The 20,072-nt window shown below is 44.1% G+C and overlaps 1 long non-coding RNA gene across 2 annotated transcripts; it reads left to right on the top strand.

Annotated features, from left to right (window-relative positions):
* Positions 1-333: 333 nt before the first annotated feature.
* Positions 334-6,392, top strand: LOC147653522 (uncharacterized). Of its 2 annotated transcripts, XR_015286367.1 has the most exons (4): positions 334-445; positions 586-771; positions 2,602-2,653; positions 2,771-6,392. It is a non-coding gene; the product is annotated as an uncharacterized LOC147653522 (long non-coding RNA). The 2 variants fall into 2 exon arrangements; XR_015286368.1 differs by lacking the exon at positions 2,602-2,653.
* Positions 6,393-20,072: the final 13,680 nt, after the last annotated feature.

Below are 20,072 nucleotides of genomic sequence, written 5' to 3'. Positions count from 1 at the left end.
ATCCTCTCAACTCCTTTCCAGTGTCTGACTTGACACGTGCTGATTTTAAGAGCATACTGTTGTTTCTTCAGAAGGGAACAAAAAGAGAGAGGTCATGACCTGCCTGACTTTCAACTTTAAGCTTTCTATTAGTTTTTAATTTTTGCCTTGTCATTCCCTTTAAGTTGGTTTATTCCTCCAAAGCTGGTTCAATCAGACACATGAGCACGAGGCTGTTCCCACTGAGGACAGGTGAGTCATCATCTGCTCAGAGCTAATCACCTTCATCTGCTTTACTTGACCTTGACCTTCTTCCTGCTGTTGTCTCTCTGTAACCAAAGACAAAACTTTGGCACATGGGGGCGGTTTATTGGGTTCCTGTGTAAGTAAGTGTGACAACGAGCAGATGGATACTCTGTGATGGGTGGCAGCTCACCACCACCATGGCAGCAAATCCATCTGACAGGTTAGTACTGCAAGGCTTTATGTGCTGTGTGGCAGCATGGATTTTACATTATATAGGAGTCCTTCTCTTGATAATAGGAAAAAAACCTAACCAGAAACCTCCACTTTTCTATTACTTAGCCCTTGCTATGGGTTTTTCAGGTGCTCAGAGCTGCAAGTGCCCCTCCCCTAGTGTAACTTATGGCTGGTGTATCCTTAAGCACTGAAAAGCAGAACCATGGGGCTACAGCTCTCTCCCTTTCTGCTTCCTTTCTACTTGGTGGCCTACAGCTTCTCTGCAGAACTTCATCATCAAGAAAGGAGATGGGGGCAAGAATGGGAGGAAAGGTCAGCTGCATAATTCTTTGTAGTTTGTTTTGGTCTTCTTTTAAACTAGAATTCAAAGTAGATTCAACTATAAAAGTGTGTTTGGCTGGGAATGACAACACAGAATTTACATTCACAGGGAATGAAAACCAATCATAAAAACTGGTTGTCCTGGATATAGGATATGGAGCCTCTCTCTGACTGGATAGAATATGAAGAAAAACTAGAAAAAATATGCAGAAAACTAGAAGAGCTAGCTGAATTTTGGGGTGTTTTTGGACAATTGCAGAATGAAATAGATTTTTTTTTGTGTACATGAATAGGCTGTGAGTCCAGCAGGAGTGAGAAAAAGAGCGCTTTGGATTCATTATCAGAAACATAAATACTTGGAAAAGCATATATACATATGAGTGGGTGGGAAAAGAATTCACAGAAAAGGGAGATGAAGGACTGGAAATGTACAAGTGGGAGTTCTATAGGCTGAACTCTGCAATCATTGCAGAGAAAAAGAAAACCTGCAGGTGTAACTCCCTTAAATTCCCTGACTTTGCAGCAAGGCAAAGCTGGCTTGCACTGGGAAATGAATGATTGAGCAGGTGCAGGAAGTGAATGGCATTAACTGTGTAAATAGCAGCCGCTTTTCAATAATCAGGCTCCCAGAAGGGATCCTCTGCCTATGCCATTTCCATATTACCCACAACCCTTCCAATCCATCCACCTCTGACAAATCAGAAATAAAGAACAGTGATTCCTTTAGGATTTATGTTAAATATTAATACTCTAGGACAGGTGCAGTAGGGCAGATTACAGTGTGTTTAGCCAGAGCTCAAAAGTTACATTTCATCAGAAGGGGGAAGTTAAGTTCCCAATATTGAAGCAGTGATGGGGCATTCTGTGTCAATTCTCCTCCAGGCTCTCTTTCTCTCTCTCTGTGATTTCTGGTAGGCTTTGTGTAGCAACATTCATCTTCAAGCTGTTCTGAAAGAGAAGTTAGCTGGTGACTGGGAGGGACAGACAGATGTGGGATGTGTGTGCTGCCTCGGGGTATGTTACACTGCTCAAGAGCCAGGTGTGAGGCTGGAAATGTTGATGAGAATTCTGCCACACATTTAGCCATTAAAGTAGCGTGAAAAGAGGGTTATGTATCTCCCTAATTTGCCACTTGAGTTCCCATCTCAGGTTTCCACAGACCAAATCTGATTAGAGTTCCTTCATTTTCTTGCCAAACAACAGCACAGTCTACAATTTCCCTCCTTTCTCCCCCTGCCCAAATGATACCTCGAGTATAACATGCAGGATGGTGGTATGAGGCACATGTTCTACTAAGGTACCCAGTGCCTGTGTGGAAAATTAAAATCTAAACCTCATCCACATGTCAAAATGTGGATTTCATAACCCAAGGTGCTGGAATGTCCTGAAAACTTGAGCTTCAGTAATTTTGTGTTTGAGAATAAATAAAAGCATAGCTTATTCACAGCAAAGCCAAAAAGGGGGTGTCAGTTGTACAAACACAAATACTGCCTGTGGTGAAACCACAGCTATCAGCTGGTCACTGAATAGCCTTTGTATACCAGGAAAGAAGTAGCGTTTTGCTGACATTCACCCCCTCCCCACCCAGTCTGGCTCCAGAGCTGGGAATTTCAGGTGGTAAATGGCAACAACCCCTCAGAGTTCTTGTTCCAGGCTTTTGCTGATACAGCACCTTCAGTTATGCTGGTTTCTGATTTTGAAGGTTAATTTTGCAATTATGACTGCTGTACACATTTTGCTAAACAAAAGCCACTGTTTTGAAGTGGCCACCAGAGAGAAGAGAGAACAACTCTAATGGGTTCAATTCATCCTCTGCTTCAGGGCATAACAACATTTCTTAGAAGCAATTCTTCCTCTTTCCTGAACTGCATAGGCAAGTGTGAGAATCCATATACAGTTTCCTTTCCTTTATCATGCCCTTGGATTTTTCTTGCACTGGAGGACTCCCATGTGTTTCTTGCTGAGAAGAGCTCTTTCTTGTTGTTTTCAGGGAGCAGCCCACCTGTGAAGATCCTGTTAGTCTCATCACTGCTCCTAGAGAGACCCAAATCCTTGTCCTCTCTTCACCTGGTTACTCTGTCTGGGGGAGAACATGTGCATACCCACACATGCTTGTTACTTTCTCAGCTTGGGCAATGTTTGCAACAAGTAGGAAAACTTTACTTGGGATTGTGGTGAAGAAATTGGGAGATCTGTACTACTGCTATATTTACTGATGTGCTGGTTTGTAGTAATCCAGAGGAAGTTTGTCAAATCGGGTTCATCCATCAGGATTACCTGGACAAGCCATAAGGGAATCTTAAAGAAACAAAGCAGCATCAAGACACCCACAGGCAAACCACTGATTCAGACAGCAGGCTCATCATTAGGTGTGTGTCTGTCGGTCCTCAAAGGATCAGCTAAAGGAAACATAGATGAGGTGCTCTCCTAAGACAAACCAGTCAGCTCAGTTCCAAAATAATACTTGTAATAGTGTATAAGCATCATGCTCAGAGGTCTGCCACAGCTGTTGCTCTATCAAACAGCAGAGACAGCTTTCAAGGACCAGAAATACCACTTTGTAGTGACAGCATTCATTAATTTATAAAAAAAATTTTTGGAACCTAAGACTGCCTATTCTCAAGTCTTAAGTACCAATCCTTCTTGGAGCTCATTTCTTGCTTTAGTGATGCTGTCTTCAGCCTTTCTTCATTTCTCTTTTTATTTTCCCATTGTGCAGTGGCTCTTCAGGTTGTGTGTTTTCATGTGGGTAAGTACAAACCACAGGACATTTCAAGCTGGGGACAGCTGCCCTGGCAAATTCCTCCTTGCTCTGTGTTTGATTGCACTGACAGAGGTGGGTTTTGCACGATGTCCCTCTGAGCTGCTGCTGGCTGGCAGAGAGTGGGAAACCTCAGGATACTTCAGTGAGGCTCCATGGTTTCCTTAGGATTATTCCTTAGGAATGGAGAGAGCAGAGGCACAAACCTGTGTCGCTGTGTTCCCACACAGTGAGCCCATTAACACAGCAGCATCGCGCTTTTTTCTCCAGCACAGATGGGGGTTTGGTACCATACATTGAAGCAGTTCATGGGTCAGAACTTCCTTCTCCATCTGGGAATTGCTTTGCTGTAGGAGCATGTGCCTATGTGTGGTCTGGATTAATTTCATTGTATTCCCCCTGCAGTGAGGGTGAGATTTTTAGAAACAGTCCACCTGTTCTGTTCATTGCAGCTGAGAGTGAGACATAGGTCTTTAACTTCAAACATCCTTTAAAATAACAAGATGCTTAATTTTCAGCTGGAGCCTTTAAAAGTCCTTCTGCTGCAGTGCTACAGCTACTCCCCTCAGCTACAACACAACACAGCAGAGACCCAGCAGTTTATCTGCCCTTTCCCAACACACTTGAGGGGCAGTCACAGCCCTGACCCTGAGCTGGATGACTGCTTTCTTCACATCTCTGGCTGTCAGAAAAGGCAGAAACTGGGAGCTGGAGGCCCCTTTCAGCTCAGTGTCTCAAGTTTTGTGGGTATTTATCACACATGAATCTTTGTGAAATGTCTGTTGCATGAGAAACAGATTTAAATTGGATGGTTCATTGATTTGATTAAGAAAAGTGATTAGTATGGCAGTGAAACCGTGTTAGTCAAAGATTTTTAACCCAGCTGTTCTGTGGAAAGAAATCAAATAGGATTCTACTGCAGATTCCAGCAGTCAGTGCAGTTTGCTTTACAAGCTCTTGCAAAGCTGAAGGCACAGGAACTGGAGCATTTGGTTACTGACAGGGAAAATATTTCAGCCTGAGTCACATCTCTGCTTGACTTTGACTAGAAGAGAGAGGTGCAGGGCTGTTTATGTTCATGTGTTGTGACAAGATGAGAAATGCATGACTGGATCTCTCCTTTTGGGGAAGAGATGCCATGCCAAATCTTCCAAGAAGCAGTGGTCTGCTGACTGCCAAGACTGAGGAATTGTGGAGGAGGACTTTGTAGGTACTTTCATTCCTGTACCTATCCCAGCTAAAGAGTTCAGGAGATGGGATCAAGACGAGAAGCAAATGCTGACACCCTATGCTAAAGGCTGTGATATTTGGTGTCCTCTGAACATTCATCCTTTGTATAGAGTCCTTGATGTAGGAAAGAGGGCTTAGCCCATTTCAGAGCGCAGTTATCTGATGCAAGTTGAGGTTGTGGTTTGTAAATGTCTTAGTAACTAGAAAAGAAGTCTAACTAGCTGTGCCTCAGTTATACTAAAAATCCACCTTTGACACAGGTGAAGTGTTCCTAAATGTTATCTCTGGGCTGTTCTACATTCTAGAAAAAGCAGTCTTTGCCAATGGGTTACTGAGTTTCTTCAGCCTGGTTTCTTTCTCTTCCCTCTCCATAAAAGATTGGGGAGGAAAGGGGAGGAAGGAAATGGGTAAGGGGCTTGTCCAGCATCCTCACCAGACACCTGAGGGTATGAAGTGCCTGTTCCTGTGGGCCAGCCTCTGCTGAGAGGTCGGTACCACAAAGTGATTGATGGATCATACTTCACCTGGAGGCCAGAGACACATGGAGTAGTGCAGGGGTCTTTCCTCACACTGTCCTGTCTAAGAGCTTTATCAGTGACTTGGAGGAGATGAGAAGATGCATATTCATCCTAATCTCAGCCCCCTCGTGTCTAGGAGAAGCTTATAAAGAAGGAGCCAAGCTCTTCCCAGGAGTGCTTAGCCTCTATCAAGGCTATGCAAACTGTGAGGGTGGTGAGACACTGGAACAGGCTGCACAGAGAAGCTGTGGATGCTTCAATGGAAGTGCTCAGAGCCAGTATGGATGGGGCTTTGAGCAATCTCACCTAGTGGAAGGTGTCCCAAACCATAGCAGGGGGGTTTGAACTAGATCTAAACACCTTTTTAAGCTCCTTTTCAACCTGAACAATTATTTGATTCATTTGAACTCATCACACATGTAGAGAAATTCTTGCATCTCACCAATCACTGCCCTGCTCTGCCCAAGCACCTGCCTGAATTACCTCTCTGTTGGCACCTCAGTCCCAACTCCTCCTGGGAGTCCAGCAAGCCCAGGCACACCCCTGCTCTTTCAAGTGCTCTCCCTGCACACCAGCTCTCCTGCCCTTGTCTCTCTTAGCTGTGCTCTGTTCCCATCACCACAGAAAGCAGTCCTTATTGCCATGACCTGAAGCTTCTGGTCATGCACAGACAATATTTTATTATGTAATGCCTGAAAACCCTTGCAACAATACAAAACTTGACTGCTTTACTTTGGGGGACAACTGCCAGGAGAGGCAATAGCCTGAAAGAATGACCATGGCTGTAGCTCCTGGGTGAGTTCACACCCACCTCTGTTCTGTGCCGTGTTAGCTGGGACTGCAGTTCTGCTTGGCACCTTTCTGGAAGGCATTAAGGATGTCAAGCTGCACAGTCCAGTGTCAAGGGCTCAACCAGGCATGCTTTAAAGTACAGAGAAATCATGCAGCACAAAACTGCTTATCATTTACCTGCCTCACAGCTGAAAGGCAGGGGATAACAGCTCAGACCACTGTGCATAGCAAGTGATTCAGGAAAGCCAATTGCACAGCTGTGAGGCTGATGAAAAATAAAAAGGTTTTATATTGAATGGGCCAGACACTCACTTTCAGGTCCCCATTTCCCTGTGCCATAGCACACAGAGCTGCTCAGGGTGTCAGTAAAAGAGCAAGCACAATCACTGCTAGAGTGCCATGGGTCTGCAAAGAGGAAATATCCTATTTAATTCACAGTTTTCAGACAGTGTTGGGACACTGGCTGGCAGACAGGGCCACCCTGATTGCTTTTGGAGTGATGTGTTCGTGGGCTGGCATTGCCCTCTGCTGGCTGCTGCCCCGAGTGGGTGATGATGGGCACACAGGGAGCTTGACAGCTTTCTTGTCCTGCTCCTCGGGCTCTCCTTCCCTCTTTATCATCCATGGTGGTGCCTTGAGAAGGCTGACCTAGAACAGAGGCTAGACAGAATTAAGAATAAAGTAAGTGTTTTTGGAAAGGCCTTAAAGGATCCACCTTGGGCAGTACAAGAGCCTGTCCAGGGCTACACCCAAGATGGACCAAAAATGGTCACAAAAGTGGATGAGTGGTCATGAGGTCTCACATTTTTATAAGTTTTGGTCCATCTGCATATTTGGGTTAATTGTCCAATTATGGCTTCAGATTATGATGTTTTCTCTCTTCAGTCCACTGTTGTTTATGCTTTTGGGCCTGAAACTTGTAATGATTGTTCTTGTTATCAAGCTCAAAAAGGAATTGTTTTGTCTACCTACTCTGTGAAGAGAGCTCACTAGCACTTAATATGAAGCGCAAAAATACACACCTGGGCAGCACAGAATATGAAAAACACGAAAGCTAAAGCTTAAGGCATCATTAGCCTAACAGCAGTTGTGTTTTTCTGCTCCTCTGGTGGCAGCTGGGCACAGTGCAACTTCACTTCTTTGTATATGACACCTTTTCCTGCTTACTTTTGTCCTGTGGGGGTAGTTGTGGCCTTGTCTTCCTTTTTCCTCTCTCAGTACAAAAGTTATTGCCTCTCTGTGTAAGGAACATCATTGGTACTGTGACAGAAACTGTGTGGAAATGCCAGCAAGTGTTTTTAACAAGTCATCTAGCAAATTTTAACCATTGCAGTGTAAAATGCTGGATGAACAGGGCAGGAGCCCTTTGGAGGGACAGAATCAGGAAGCTGAAAGCCTTTTCCTGTTTTACTTACCCTGTACTGATTAGTGATTTTTCTGCTCTCACCTAAGTTCCTGGGACACTATTCCCTGATGGGCACAGGCCCATTGCCTTTAGAGGCACCACATTAAATAGGAACAAAGCTCACATCCCCAACAACCCTAAGAAGAGTCTTTAGTGTTCCTTCCATATTACATTTCAGGCTTTGCATTTTGCTGTTTCTGCACTACTTTCAGCTTAACTTCCCTTCCATGCTTGCCTATGTGACAGGGATGCCTGGAGACAGGAGATTCCTCTCATGCTGAGCAGGAATGAGCAGTGTTATTTTGCACTTGCAAAGATGCTTGGCAACAGCAACAAAAATATAGATGGTAAATCGTGTACAACTTGAGAAGCTGCTGCCCTGAAACTTTACTCTGAAGAGTCTTCAGTAGAGTGATGCTAATCTAGTCTGAACACAGCTGTTCCTTGGGGAAGAGAAAATAATGCTTTTTGGGGAGTCACAAGTATGATTTTTGTTTTGTTTTATCTGAAACTTTATTTGCCTGTTTTACATTTGGGGTTGGTTTTTGTTTTCAGCAGAGACAACAGTTTCAGCTGGAGTCACGCTTCAGTGCACACTTCTGATACGCATTGCTGTGTGCACTCTGAGAGCGAGAGGCGGAAGGAGGAAAAACGAGTTATGGTTAATTATAGCCACTCTTCTACCACTAGAGACTCCTGGAAAGTATCAGTCACCTTCCTGAGAACCTCAGAGCAGTTACAACTGGTTTAACAACTCAAACAAGGTGAAAGTCTGTATCAGGTAGCAAAATCTCTGAGGACTCATTGGAAGCACTCGGAAGAGGGTCAGCAATACGTCACACTGACTTTATGGTTGGAGATAAGGTTAACCAAGAGATGGCCTTAGCAAAGGACCCAAGGACTGAATGTCTGTTCCTCTGGGAGTGTGGGCCTGCTTTCTCACAAATAATAACTGGTAGCTTGGGAAGCCCAGCCTGGAGCACGGGTGTGGGAAATGAACCCCAGAGCTTTTGTGCTTGTGCAGGACAGTCCACAGAGCATAAAGCTTCCTTCACTTCCTGCTTACTCAGGCCAGAGGACAGAAGTGCTGGCATTAAGGCCCTTGGGAGTTGTACCAACCATGAGGTGGCAGTCCCATACCTGTTACCTCTGGAAAGTTTTGTGCCAGGATAAGGAGGCTGTTTCTGGGATGAGGTAACCAGGGGAGTTTGTGCTGCTGCTTCTTGTGGTGGAGCAAAGGGAGAAGACCAAGTTTTGTCAGCCAAGTCCTTTGAGAACCACTAGCTGGAGCCTTTCTTTGTGGGAATAAGGAAGTACTTAGAAATGGGGTTCAAGGATGTGCTGACCAGGGAAGACTTTGCAGAGCCTTGTCTCAGTTTCTTCTCTCTGAAAAAGAAAAGGGGATCAGGTTCAGTCCCTCTGCCTGTCAGTCTGTCTTATGCACATGGTGGCACAGGGACAGCACACCTCTCAGGATCAGGGTGTCCCAAGCTCTTTGTATCATTTACATCTTGGTTGCTTGGATTATCTGCAGACACCATAAAGCCACAGGTGCTTTAAGCAGTGATTGCCACATGTTTTACACAGGTTACTGTGGAAATGCTCTAGGGAAAACTGAGCCAATTGAGATTTTCAACCAACCAAATGAGCTAATTCCTATCTCCACAGCCAGACCAAACAAAACTGTATATAGCACAGCTGGGTTAGCTTGCACAATTGACAGAAACTTTACTCATGACTGAAAGACAAGAGTTCTGCAATAAGCTTGGCTGAAGGGCATATAAGACTGGGAATGTAAATATGCTTTGTGATGCTCTCTAGTGACTTGCATTCCTAGAGTAAGTAGGGTAAGCCAGGCTGTGAATCCAAATTGCAGTTGTTGTTCCTGGATAATTCTGCAGGTAGCCCAGTGTAATCAATGTTTTATCTCAGATCCAGTTTGATTTCTCTGCCTGCACAAAATCAGTACTCTTTTCAAAAGAGGAATGTTTAGTTCTATGTGAAACAACATGATTTTTTAAACTGAGAATTCCACTTCATTTATTGCAGTGGGTTCTCTATCCCTCTGTCCTGGGTGTGCACACCCTTTCATTCAGAAGACAAAAAAAAAGTTGTCTTAGGAAGGCATGTCCTTTTGCTCCAAATGCTATAGTGAAATGTCACCTCTGGAAACATTGTAATTCAAGTTAGTGGGCTATATGGGAATAGTTTTGAGAATCTGATTTGCTTAAATCTGTCTTTGTGCCCATAATCTCAGATCCTAGCATTGCCCTTTCAAAATGCCAAATGCAACAGCTTGGATCATTAGCACACTTTGAATCCTCTTACTTGGGTCGTGCAAATGTGACTCTTGTCCTTTAGACAGACACTTTCATGCTGTAGGGAGAACAGGCCAGGGAAGAGGGGACAATATTTAAAATATCATTGGACAATTCAGATCTCATGTACAGTGTTGTAAGTCTGATGAAACCTAATAGACCTATCTCAAGCTTAATTGACATGAAAAATTTGCTCAAGTGTGAGAGGTTTATCACTAACCCATTTCTCTCTTTGAAATTTCATTTCCCCTGCAATATCTTATCAATTTGCTCACTACATGCCTGATTTTGAGTTGTATTTCTTCTCAAGGAGCCTAACTTTTCTCTGGGTAATTCCATACAGAAATCTTATTGAGGAGGAAAAAGAGGCAGAACTCTGGGCAGCCTCCTGCAGTTTGCACAGGTTGCCACAGAGCCATTCAGGCTGCACAACTGCCAGGGCTGCAGGCAGCTGCTTCACTGAGCTCTGTGGAAATCACAGACCCTCTTGGCCTCTGCTATCTGTTGTTTGTTCCTCTCTTATTTGGATTTTCTCTCAGTTTCATAGTGCAGTTTGTAATCAAAGTTACGCTAATCTGTTGCCTCAGTTCTTGCCAGTAAGTTGGTTTTTAACTGAAGGTATTGAGCTGTCGAAGTGGAAGGGCATCTATGGGGCTCTTGCAGAGACAACAGTGAGATTACTGAGCACAGTAAAGATTAAATACATGTGAGGAAAAGAGAGGAGAAAGTGTTTTTTTGAGGAAAAAATGGAAATGTGTGTGAGGAAAATCAAAGAGAAAAAGCAGGAAGGACAACCAGAAGGAACGAAAGGAGAGGGATAAAAGCAGAAATATAGAAATCAAAAAGCAGCAGTATGGGGTGCCACAAACAAGGCAAAAGAAGTGATCCAACAGAAAGAAAAGCAACATCAGGATGAGGCAGTAAAAAACAAATTCTAACAGAGTTGAATGCCAAAGTGCTACCAGTCACTGTACATAACACTACTGAATGTTGTGTTGCTTTCCATAGGTGTAACACACTCTCCAGGGTGGATACTTCTAGCATCATTTTTTATCACACACCCTTAAATACTTTATTCTTTGTCTGTAGAAAACTTTGGGGGCTGAGGCTATTTAGGCTTTTGGCCAGCTCTGCTCACATGCTGAGTGAGTCAGTCCCTGTTGTATGTATGTGATGGCTCATATGTGTGTGTTGATAGAGGGAGATCATTTGCTCTGCTGCTGCCATATACTGTCCTGAAATGACTTGTGTTTGCCTTGGAAGGCAGTGCTCGAGCCCAGAGAGTTGTGGTGAAGGGACTTAAATCCAGATAGCAGCCAGTGATGAGGAATGTTCCCCCTAGGGCTGCTTTGGGGCCAGTCCAGTTTAATACCTTCATCAATGATCCAGACAGGGGATCAAGCGTACCCTCGGTCAGTTTGGAGAAGACATTAGGTTGGGTGGGAGTGTTGACCTGCTAGAGGGTAGGAAGGTGTTCCAGAGGGATCTGGACAGATTGGATTGATGGGACAAGGCCGCTTGTATCAAGTTCATCAAGGTGAAGTGCCAGATCCTGGCATGGGTCACAACAACTCCATGCACTGCTACAAGCTAGGGGAAGAGTGGCTGGAAAGCTGCACAGCAGGAAAGGACCTGGGGGTGCTGGTTGACAGAGTCTGAACGTGAGCCAGGTGTGCCCAGGTGGCCAAGAAGGCAAATGATATCCTGGCTTGTATCAGGAACAGTGTGGCCAGCAGGAGCAGGGCAGGGATTGTCCTGTTGTACTCAGCACTGCTGAGGCCACACCTTGAACCGGTGTCCAGCTCTGGGCCCTCGCTGTAAGGACATTGAGCTGCTGGAGGGTGTCCAGAGAAGGGCAGTGGAGATGGTGAAGGGTCTGAAGCACAAGTCCTGGGAGGAGCAGCTGAGGGAGCTGGGGGTGTTTAGTCTGAAAAAAGGAGACTTGTGGGGGAGCTGATCACTCTCCACAGCTCCCTGAAAGGAGGCTGCAGCCAGGTGGAGGCCGGCCTCTTCTCCCTGTAGTGACAGGACAAGGGGAGGTGGCCTCAAGTTGCACTGGGGAGGTTCAAGTTTAGGAAAATTAGGAAAAGTTCTGCACTGAAACAGTGGTTAAACATTGGAACCTGCTTTCCAGGGAAGTGGTAGGATCACCATCCCTGGAAGTGCTCAAAAAATGAGTAGATGTGGCATTTCGCAATACGCTTTCGTTGACACGGTGGTATTCAGTGAAAGGTTGAACTTCATGATTTTGGAGGTTTCTTCTGGCCTTAATGATTCTATGATTGTACCTGCAAATAGAGAAGTCAAACTAAGATTTTATCTATACTCTTAGTTTTGAAACTCTCCAGCTTTCAAATGCTTGAATTTGCAACCTTAATATTTTTAACATAGTCTTTTCTCTGTGATTGTAAACAATACTTTGCATTTCTCTGATGTGTTATGCCCAAGAATTTGATAGTCTTCTATAAACAATTTTTTGTGATTTAGTCATGACAGTGGCCTTTTGAATTAAGTGACTATTACCATTATTTCAGCTTTTGAAATGAATACATGCGGAGATCATACTTTACAGAGCATCAAACAGAATGTTGGTAGATCAGAACAGAGAGTCTCTTAACTTCTACATCCTGACCTGTATTTTGACCTTCATCCACACTTCTTTTTCAGCTGAAAAAAATCTTTTGAGATCACAGCATTGCTTTTGTGACTCTGCCTAAGGCCGTCTCTCATCCACAGTAAGTCTGAACAGGATGTTCATTAACCAGTAGCATCTCCAGTCTGCCCGGGGTTCAGTGCAAAGGGCCAGATGGATAGTTTATGAATAATAAAATGGTTTGGAAAAGTTTGAATAATGCAAGTGATGTCTTTTGTAAGAGCTATCTGAATTACTAATGACAGCATCATTAAATTCTTGTTAGATGAGTTTAAATTTGATCTCCTTGAAACAGTTTCTTATGTGTCCATCAGTAAAGGTCTTCTGTGCATCATTTTGATTGAGCAGTCTCTGCCTGTTGGTAAGCTAATTACTTTTCATCCTGCCTGGTAAACAGATCTCCCCTTGTTCTTATTGCTGTTCACCCCTCGCTTGTTTTCTGGTAGACTGCTTTATTTCTGCTGTCAAGCTATAAAGGCCTCTTGCTATAAAGGCAAGAAATAATAAGCGTTAAAAACAAGTGCAGACTGAAACTTTATAGTCCTTTGGCTCTGTGCAGACAAAATACTTCATTAATTCAGAGCAAACAAATCTTCATTCTGCCTGCACTCACTCACCTTTCCGCTCTGTTCCTCTCACTATGGCCTCACATCTCACTTTTACTGGTTCCAATTTCTGAAGAGGTACCTGTAGTTTTTCCATCTCTAAATGGCTTCACAGGGCTTTTTCAGAACTCTTTCCTTGGTTATCTCCCAGCACAGATCTTTCTCCTCTCTAGACCCAGCCAGCTTGGTTGGGTGCCATCCCTGGAACACAGGGCAGTGATTGAAGCCCCTTTGATGAGCCAGTGGTGGTAGCAGCAGCAGCAAACAGAACTGGGCTTCATGTCCTGTGCTTTTGGCTAGCATGAATAATTGGGGTGTGTGTCACCTCAGCCCCCAGCCTACAGCAGCCCTGCACCACAGTTACAAACTGCTTTGCCCAAATTACTCCTCCCTTACACCTCCTCAGGAACAGACCTTTCTTGTCATCCTATCTCTTCCCTCCTCTTCGCATCCTCTCTCGGGTGCACTGGACTGATGGATGGGGCTGATGGTGGAAAGCAGCCTTTGCTGAAATAAGGGGCACATTGAGGTGTAAAACCTGGTGTGAGGATCATATTTCTACCTACGTGCTTTGGAGCTTCTGTCTTTTCTGTGCTCGGTGATGAATGGCAGGAGGCAATGGGAGGTGTGGGAAGCCCCACTGCTTTATTAGGGGGAGAGTGCTTAGTGTGCAGTAAATTTCTCATATTTCCAACTCATTCTGGAGCACGTTTGCCAAGATTTGAGAGTTATAGGTCTATAAGTCAAATACCTTGCAAAATAGGTGTTATTATTCTCCCATTTTTCACCTGAGCTTGTAAGTAGGCCCCCATATATCTTTGGGTCACTGCACAGCAGAGATTTCTTCCATGTTCTGCTCCTTATGTCAATTAAATTTCAGCAGGGAGGTGATGTATGAATGTTATTCATCAAAATAATCCCTCCAGAGCCTGGTGGTGGTGTTTCAACAGAAGTTGTCACAGATAAAGCCTGCCAGGAGGTGTCACCAGAACTTACTCTGGCTGTACCCAGCCTTTCCAACAGGCAGCCCTACAATTGCTTCATCACAGCACAGATCAGCATCTGTCAGGTGAGACACGTGGCCCACACCGTGCCAGTGGACTGGGTGAGTGTTGTAGGTCCCTTCCAGACTCAATCAGCTCTACTCTTTTGTTGTGAGGGTGGTTGGCCACTGGAGCAGGTTGCCCAGACAGGTTGTAGAGTCTCTACCCTTTGAGGTGTTCAAAACCCCCTCAAGCATGGCCCCAAGAAACCTTTCTGCTCTGGGCTGGGCAGGAAGGCTGGAAGAAACTGTCTGCAGAGGCACCTTCCAAACTCAGCATCTCTGCCATTCTGTGCCTCTGTGGGTCACACAGAGCTCTTGGGCTGGGGTCTGCCTGCAGATTTCTTCCATCGAGTGTGAAGCAACCTTAAAACTGCTTTGATTTTCTTAGAAATGGGAGAGAGCAGTGTTGTCCTTCAACACAGATGTCACTTGCTTTAGGTAGCTCTGGGTTTTTAATGTTAGATGAAAGCTTATGGCCCAGCGTAGGCACAGATCCACTGATTTTTAGTGAAGGCATTGAGGGGTTTTTCTGTGCTCTTATAGCTGGTGTGGAAATACCCATCTTCACTGCCATGGTGTGCTTCTGTGAACTTTGTACCTGACATTAGGTCACCTAAAGAGGGAAAATTCTCAGTCGTATCTTCTATGTCCTCACTGGCTTTTTAGCAGGTTGTGAGCTGAATATCAAGTTAGCTCCGGGTGTACTCTCTGCTAACACCCCAAAACAGTGCCACAGTTTTTTCTAGGTGCAGTGGCTTTTTCAGACGCCTTTTAACATTTTTCTACTGTACCAGCTCTCTGAGAGACCCATGACAGGTAAAATGGTTTTATGACTCAGACACTTGAAAAATAAGTGTTTGCACTGTATACCACAGGACTGTATAATCTTGTCTCATGTGATAGCCTTTAGCCAACAAGTAGTACCACTTGAGCAGCTGGTTAAATTCTCCCTTTCAAGCCTGCACTACCCAAAGTGAGTTGTTAAAAGATAGAAGCAATGAGAGGCAGCCTGATGCCTGCTGTTTTGGAGGGGGTATAGCGTGGGTTTCCTCCCAGCCTGGCCACCACCTGCTTTCCCAAGCAGTGGCCTGTGAGTGCTGATGCCATTTTGCTGTCACTAACTTGACAATATGATGTTGTATGGACTCCCCAAGGCACTTTCAGGCCAGCATCCCAGCAGGGATAGGCAGGTACAAGCATGTTTCAGCCAGATTCTCCCTTTGCCCTCACCTGCAAATGCAGTGCCAAGGGCTGTGGGCTGTGCACAGGAGCAGCTCTTGCCCACACACACCTTCTGGTGGCTTCCCTGCTGAGGGGTTAGAGAGCAGGGATGAACATGTGTTCTGAAACAGGGGCTGTGTGTCTTGACATCCAAGAAGAGCCATACTCATCCCTTAAATATAAGAGTCTGAGCAGCACTTTTCTAGGGGATGGTATCCAAAAATGGCTGTCTAAAGTCCAGCTTGTCAGGGTGTGCTTAGGCATCAAAAAAAGGGTCTTTTTTAACAAACAAATGTAGAATACTCAGTTTGATGTCTTCCCTAGCCAGGCACCAGAATGACAAATAAGTGTTGAAATAACACCATGGTTTGTAAAGCTCTCTTACAGGCTGAGGTGAAAAAATAAATTGAGGTTAACAAGACAAGTCAGCAAAGAGGGGAGGCAGGAAATTAAATCTTACCATTTCTCAGCACTTATTTAGAGAAAAAAATTAATAGCATTTTGGTTTTGAGGCAAACACATTTCACAATGGTTCCTATCCACTATCAGCCACAGATATATTGCTTTGTCAGAAAGCTGGCAAGCGTCAACACAAGGAGCCCAGGTGGGAATGCAGAGATGGAAAAATAAGCAAAATGTATTCTGGCTTGGATCTTAAGTATCTATAAGGTACTACCCTAGTATCTAATTATAGGCTGTGCAGGAAATAACAGCTATTGTTAAGTTTTCTTGACATTCTCGTCTGTGTGTCCTCTGTTGCTTTCAGCATCAATCAGTTGTTTAAGCTGCTGTTTTCTGTGGTGGTACTTGCTCTGGCTGAATATACTCCAGAGAGAATCAGCCCAACTATTTCAACTCCTTTGCAGGAGAGTAGGGGAGGCAATCCTGGACCTGTGCTTTGTCATCTTAAAGAAAACATCTGCAGGATTTGGGGATTTTTTTTTTCAGTTTTTGAGTTTGGGTTATTTTCAATCTGAATTTAAATATATACCCCCATAAAGCTGTTTATTATTTTTGACACTCACAGTTACTGAAGTAGTCCTGCTTTTGACCACAGTTTTTTACCAAAAGAGGGCTCCCAGTAAAGCCATGGTCCAGACACATGATCCTTGCTCGGGTGGAGATGAAAGCCATGTTAGTGCCTGTCAACAAGCCAAAGGTGGAGTTGTAAGCTCCCACTCCATAGCCTGTCCTCCTCCTGTCCTGAGTTTGGAGCCAGTCCCTGGGCTCAGCTCTCACCATCCAGGATCACTGTGCTCCTCCCAGCCTGTGCTGTGATCCTGCCCTTGCTGATCACAGGGGCTGACACTGAAGGGCTCCTTGCAGGCTCTGGTAGGGAGATGAGGCTGACTCAAGACAGATCAAAGTGTGGCTGTAGTGGTACCCTGACAGTTCAATAATTTTGGAAGGTTTCTTGACAAAAGCGTGATGTACCTGAGAGATTGCTTCTAGTGCACAATCTGCAGAGGACACTGAAAAGAAATGAAAAATTTTATATTCATTGTTACAGGTGAGGAAATGTTTATTTTATATTCCTTAAATAAATATGTCTTTGGAGAGACAGTATAAAGAGTAAAGGAGCTGCTTTCCTCTTCATATAGAGAGTAAGGGGCAGAGTACAGTGCTGGTACAAACTGTACAAAATGTCAATGTCAGAAAAGGTTAAACCACTGAGAGGAGAAAAGTGACGGAGAACTCAGAGATGCAGATACACAACACCAGCTCAACTCTGTACTGAAACACTAAATGAGAAAAATGCCTGCAAGAAAACTCTTCATCCTTTTCTTGGCTCAAGCATTACTGAAAAAAGCTGGGCATTGATGTCCCTGGGTGATATGAGAACATCATATGTAAACAAATACGTGTGAAAACTTTGTTTCCACTACTGTGCAGGATCATGCAATTATAGAGCAGTATGTTTTCTTCAGCTCAAAAAGGCTTGTGTGTGAAATACTCATGGCTATAAAAGGCAAATGCAATGGGGATTAAAAAGCCTGTTGTATAGAGTGCTTTGGATGCAACAAAAAAGTAACTTGTTTGAGTGCCTATAACTAAATATAAATTGCAAATACTAAGAATTAGGTGAGGTGCAGTTTCTTACTTTCTATTAGCATCTGTTTTTTTGGCTTTCCTGAAGACAGATAGGATGAGGAATACAAGAAGCTGTTAAAGGGGAAAACTATAGGAGTCATATGGTCTTCATACTGAGTTCTGCATTAAATGGCCACATTATCAAATGAAGCTGCTTCTTTTGACAAAACCACCTGGGTTTTGGTGTCAGGTATGAAAATCCCACTTTATTTGCAAGCCCTCATCTTGACAATGGAGATCTCGGGTCTAGGAGCACCATTTTTGGCTCTGGAGCCAGGTCAGGGTTCAGGAGTAACAGCCCCGTGCTGTGCTCCCTCAAATGAACACCAGTTGAGTCTTTCTATTCAGTTTTTTATAAAGCTTAGTTTAGTCTAGAGCCTGTCTGTGACTCTGGTGAGTAATTGCTTGTCAAACCTCGTTCTGCAGGGCTTCCTGTCTATCCTGTGTTAGGTTTCCTTCCCTGTCTGGAAGGAGGTGGAGGGTGCCCGCTTAGCAGGTGCAAGAATTGTTTCTGTAGGTCTCAGAACCTGCAGCTAAATGAGAGACTGCGTTTTCTAGACACCACTAGATGGTGCCTCTGGATCGCTAATCCTGGGAAAACAGTGATGCTAATCCAGGAAAACGAACAGCTGCGTGGCCAACAGGGTGAGGGATCCCTCCCCTCCTCCTTCTGCCCCTCTGTTCCCCTCTGGTGAGACTCCACCTGTGGTGCTGCATCCAGCTCTGGGGCCCCCAACATAAGGAGGACATGGTCCAGAAGAGAGCAGTGAGGATAACCAGAGGGCTGGAGCACTTCTCCTTGAGGAAAGGCTTGGAGCTGGGATTGTTCCAACTGCAGAAGAGTAAGAACCAAGAAGATGATATAACATTATTTCAGTACTGACAGGGGACGGGTAAAAAAGATGGGGACAACGTTTTGGGAGGACCTGTTGCAACAGGACAAGAGACAATAGTTTTAAACAAAAAGAGGGAAAATTTATAAAAGGAATATTTTTTTACAATGAAGGTGGTAAAACACTGCAATAGGTTGCATTGTGAGCTCCCCCAAAGAAGAAAAGATGCTTTAAGAGAGAAAAGAGAACTTTGATTCCGTGCAAACTGTGAGTTTTTCCGTTCAGCATAGAAGGAAATTCAGTAACTCATACTTGCAAGAACGTGCAGTTAGGTGAATCACAGGTGCAGAGGTGATCCCTGCTTCCTGTGGTCTATTAGTGATCTGAAGGCCTTAAATTATTTCATTAATAAGCCAAGTGTAGGGAGAAGCATATCCAAAAGAGTTGGATTACAGATACGTTTTTAGTAATAATATTAACTAAAAAAAGAAAATTTAAAAAATCAAGAGCATTGCCTCTATCAGGGAAAAAAAAAATGCTTCTGAGTAGCTTAAACATCACCCTAAATATTTTTAAATTTTAAAATACTATTTTTATTTTCTGCACCCATAATCTTCTGTCATACTATCAGTTTGATCCTTAAAAAATTCAAGGTCTACCGTCTTTCTTGGTTAAAATAAATAATAAAATTGAGGTCAGAGTAGCCCATCCTTGTGCCTTGGATGCCTATCACAAGTCTGACCTTCTGACTGTGGGGCCATAATGAGTTTACTTTTCTACAGTCTCTGTAGCCTTCTCCTCTGTGGCAGCATTTCCAGCTCATGTTGTCTCCAGCAGTGGAGGAAGCAGGGATGTGGAAGTGGATGAGGGCCCAGGAGAGGAAGAGCTGCATTGCCCTCTGCTTTGTTGTTCATATCAGGTGTGTGCCTGCCTGAGGCCTGGTGTATTGTCAGAAATACCTCTTAAATGCTCAAGGACAGATTCTGGCTCGTGTAAGTCTGGGGTTACCTGCATCAAAGAGTATGTTCAAAGATTAGGAATAAAGCCAGACTGGGGCCTGTCACTTGTCTGACAAATACAACTGCAAAACAGATACAGATATGTATCTGACCATGTTCTCATTGCACCAGGGCTCAGCTCTGCTCCTGATCTTGACTCATTTTCCTTCTCCTTTTCCTCTTTCTCTGGTGCTTACTCCCCTGCTATTGTAATCATGCTGCTAAAACAAGTGTGTGTTCTTCTGGGGGATTAAAGCCTCTGTTCCACACATGTCATGCTTTGCCACTGTGTTTCAGTGCTCTGGTTTATGCCAAGGCTGGTGGGGAGGAGAAGCCAGGTCTAGAAGTCCTTGAGGGAAGGGTGTGCTCTTTCCTGCAGTACACATGCAAAGACAGGATGTTGCTATGTTTAGCTTGGGTTCCTCTCGGCAATAAAACATTTTCCGTAAAATATCTTACACAAACTTCAGGTGGAATGTTGGAAACCTACCCACAGTACTGTGATTTCAATGAAAAACATAGTGAAAGATCAATCTACTGTGTAGCATGCTGGGAACATATGATGTGAAAATGCATAAAGCTCTGAAAATCGAATGGTTTGGGTAGTGAGTGGCAATCCTGCAAGTCAGTAAAATGATAACCTGTAAAACAGTAATGCTGTCACCTCTTATGAAGTCCCTGAATGCTTTTATTTCATCAGTTATGTTGCCTACATTTCCCAAAGGATAACTGATGGTGGAGGAGGTCTGGAAAGTTTCAGAGAATGTTTGAAGTTAATTCAGGAAAATGTATGTAGCAAAGTCTATGCTTAGTATGCTTATA

The sequence above is a fragment of the Cyanistes caeruleus genome, chromosome 4, assembly GCF_971803275.1.
Source record: "Cyanistes caeruleus chromosome 4, bCyaCae1.hap1.1, whole genome shotgun sequence".
NCBI classification, from domain to species: domain Eukaryota; kingdom Metazoa; phylum Chordata; class Aves; order Passeriformes; family Paridae; genus Cyanistes; species Cyanistes caeruleus.
Note: the sequence above shows the minus strand (reverse complement) of the source record. Positions and strands in the feature narration are given on the sequence as shown.